General features: G+C 32.1%; 1 long non-coding RNA gene across 1 annotated transcript; it reads left to right on the top strand.

Annotated features, from left to right (window-relative positions):
• The first annotated feature begins 495 nt into the window (after positions 1 to 495).
• On the top strand, positions 496 to 3456 carry LOC104114693 (uncharacterized). The gene is made up of 2 exons (XR_690454.4): positions 496 to 584; positions 3148 to 3456. It is a non-coding gene; the product is annotated as an uncharacterized lncRNA (long non-coding RNA).
• Positions 3457 to 4099: the final 643 nt, after the last annotated feature.

Below are 4099 nucleotides of genomic sequence, written 5' to 3'. Positions count from 1 at the left end.
TAATAATTAATAAATTGACAAAAGTTTCTCCGTAAAAAACAAACCTAAATAGGACAAAGTATTTGAAGAGAAACAAACATTGTCTTCATCACCACAACACTTAGAAAGTAATACACCAAAAAATTGATATGCCCTCATTTATTACATGCAGTTCAAAGATTAATACACAACTACATTGATACAAATATGCAAAGGAATAGATGATTCAGTTATTTTAAATAGTTAATGAGAATTGCAGACTTGAAGAGAGGGGTAGGTTGAAAAAAATACTTGAGGCAATGATTATGAATGTAGGAGTTTTGTTCTAAAAAGGAATATTTTAAGGATAAAATAGTAAAAATATTGGTCAAACTTAAAGTGCTTATAAGCTAAAAATTTATAAACTGGAGGTGATCAGCTTATGGCTTTTGACTTATTTTTTGATAAGTACTTTTAACTTTACCAAAGGCGTAAATAAGCCGAAAAATGGTTATAAGATAGTTTGACGAGGCTTAGCCAAACACCCTCTTTGTTTCACGACGCGTCTATCTGAAGTGGCTGAAGACTCACAAACCGGTGATGACAAGAGTTGTCTATATGAACAGGTTTGTCTTTATCTTTCTTTCTTTCTCTTGTTTCTAGGTTTAAAACAGAAAACTTTCTTGTTGAGTATGTGGATCTTCGGTGCCGATTTCTACTGAATACTGATGGTATATAGAGTTTCGTTCAAAGGTGGGGCTTGGTGGGCAAGGAGGATGAGGAATTGAAATATCTCCCCCTAGTTGTTATGTTCGTGAGAGTAAAAAAATGTAGGGAACAAAAGTGTTTCTCTTCTTAAATGTCATTCTGAATGCAAGTATGTGAACATTTGTGTTCTAAGGATTGTGAGAAAAAAATACTAAATGTTGATTAAATTTTCTCTTATATAGTAAAAAAAAAATTGTTAGTTTTTATGAATCCAGAGGTAAAAGGAACTAAAAAAGAAGAGATCTTTAACCAAAACTATCTAATTTCTTTCGATGTTTCCAAAGCAATAAACTAGTTCATGTGCAGTCTTATCCATCAAGATTTGCCAAATTTTCCTTTAAACTATAAAGCGTGAGACAACTTAGCAAACGAAGCAAGAGAAACCAAAATCACTACATATCTGCTACCACATTGATATAAAAAAGCCCATTAGGATTCTAGGAACTTGTTTAGAGGACTAAGGCAATACGGGATTGGTTTGTGACTGTGGCTTTTGCTATAAGGTGAATTGGTTCAATTCCTCATCAGAAAAGGTGAATTGGTAGAATTTTGTTGACTTATTAGGTGTTCTAATTCAGTTATTCATTCTAGATATTCATGTTTTTTATTTTCAGATTTGTATAAGCAGTGTAGTGAGGATAATGTTGATTGAATGTGGACGTACACATTTGAAGATTCCTTTATTTCTTTATTGTATATTTTCTTTAAGCAATGTAGTTAGCTTAGCAGATCTTGTAGCTAGAGCTTCCTAAAAAATCGACAGAAAGAAGAAATTAAAACCTAAATAGTTGATGATTGTGGTTTTTGATATTTCTATATATATTTTTGAAATTACTTAAGTTGATATTTTTCAAAAGATTACTAAGATTGACATTGATCTCGTCCTCTGTTTTCCTCCAATGATATGACCAATAAGCTGTGCGTATATTAAAGTTGGCATAATCAGTAACTCAAAAACAAAACAAAAAATTAGGTCCCTATAATGGATAAGGTAGTCTTTTGGCCTATAGTAAAAATCTTCTATAATCTAATAATATCTTAAGTATTTTACCAACCTTAAGTCTCAATCTCAGGTAGATTGAGGGAACAGGTTAAGACTGTTAGTTAGATAATTAGATTCTCTTTTTATGTTTGAAGTATCATGTAGATTCTCAGTAATTTGGTTTGATGTAATATGTATAACCAAAAACCTTTATTATCTTCCGATACTTGTTCACCTTGGGCATTGAAAATGGATCTGTGGAGAAATCATTACATTCGAGAAACAGAATTTTTCTCACTGTGAGCCATACATAATCACTCATGATGGTTGCATCTTCACTGATTTTACTCTTTACTTCCTATGTTGAGTTGCTAAATTCTAAGCTCTTAAAGACCATAGAAGCAACATACCAGTGTAAAGAAGATAAAAATGAGGCAGCTTGTCCTAAGCATCTTTTATGCAAACTCGAGCTTATTAAGATGGTGCAGGTGTATCATGTGAGAGTTTCAATATAGATTTCATGATTTTATTGATCTTTTTCAAATAATTTTAAGGAACATCGTTTGTTGGAGTTCTTAAGTTAAAAATGATGTTAGAATTATACATCAATTATTTTATTTGAATAGAGACATACGTGGAGAATGATTTGTGGTCTTTTAGAAAGGCAGTAACATTGATGGTTTCAGTTTCATCCTTTCAGATTATGTAATATAATTTCCTTTATCTTGAGCTATCATTTATACAATTTGATTGATATCTAGCTTTCAGATTTTGAAAAGGATGTAGTTGGAGTGTATATGAAGTTGCATGCTTTGAAGGAGAGGGCAATATACAATGTGCGGGTGTTCCTCTCGATTGTTATAATCTTTTAGAATGGAGAAAACTGTTATTTGTCATGACTTGAGTGATAATAAAGTTTGTGAACAAGCTTTATACCTCAATTATATAAATGAATAGTTAGACAGTGAAGTACTTGAGTTGTGCTAGAAAAGAAACAGTTTTGTCTGTTTGAGCTGCTATGCAATTATGTACACTGTCTTGATTTCATATGTACATGATTCTGTATATGTAAAGAAATCACCTCCTTGAATGTTAGAACATGCTTCTTTGAAAGATATAGTAAACTATGTTATTAATTCTTGGTAAGTAAAATGTGCTCTTGCTGGATAAATGGACAATTTAGACATTGGGGTACTTGTATGCTATTATGATGTCCTAAAGATGCTCTAGTTAGAAATTTTGTGATCCAAACATTTTCCCTTCATGCTTATAGGAATTAGTTGAACTACTAGAACTCACTGCTACCTTATTTCATTTGAGTACAGTGGAGTATTCCATCCAAATGGACAATTACTGAAAATATTTTGTGTATAGTAAATTGTTTTATTTAGATTTATTTCCTAGTTGTATAGGCTAATATGTGGTGTTAATATGTGCAGGAACAAGATAAAGGTCCAAATATATCCAAACAGCAAGACGTTGAACACAAAACACGAAAGTTTACTACCCTAATGGAGACATGAAAAATACCTACAACAGTAATTTACTTCGACTAACAAAGTCCACATCAAGATGCTACACCAGCAAGAATTTTGAAATGTATTAGACAAACCTGTACAGCGAGGATATATAGATGGTTGTATTATGTAAAATGTAAATGCTAAGATATATGTAGGAGGTAAGGCATATGTCCCCTTCCTTGTATTGGACATGTTATTGAAATCTACATCAAGATCTTAGTGATTTAACCTTGATGTATATATATATAAAAGCTTGATGTTATTGATAATTATGTTGTATTGAGCTGATTATCTTTGTTGCAAATTGTATAATATTCTGGTGATAAATTGGATATGAGAGGTTCAGCAATCGGGTTTTTGGTCCTTAAAAACTTTATAGGACCAGTACAACTAGTCGCTAAAAATATATAAGAACCGGATGGGTCTTTGTCTAGGACCAGAAATGTGGTCCGTGAAAGTGTTTTTAGGACCAGAAGTATACTGGTCGTAAAAACACTTTAAGGACCAGCTACTCACCTCGTCGTTATTGACTTTTAGCGGCGGAGCCTATAGCGACCGGTGGCGACCAGATTTTCCTGGTCGCTATTGACCTTTAAAGACCAGAATTGGACTATTAGGGACAAGTTTTCTAGTCTCTAAAGACCATTTTTCATGTAGTGATAGTACATATTCATTTGGTACACTATATATATATATATATATATATATATATATATATATATATATATATATATCCATTTCTTTATTCAATCATCTGTGTTAAGTCTTTGATGAAGTGCCAACCACCAGATAAACTGATATTATAGTTGAACCCAGTACTAACCTCTTCCATGGCATCTTTTGATATTATGGAAGTGCTGAGATGTATGTT

This window comes from Nicotiana tomentosiformis, chromosome 2, assembly GCF_000390325.3.
Source record: "Nicotiana tomentosiformis chromosome 2, ASM39032v3, whole genome shotgun sequence".
NCBI lineage: Eukaryota > Viridiplantae > Streptophyta > Magnoliopsida > Solanales > Solanaceae > Nicotiana > Nicotiana tomentosiformis.
This window is presented reverse-complemented; position numbering and strand designations above follow the sequence as displayed.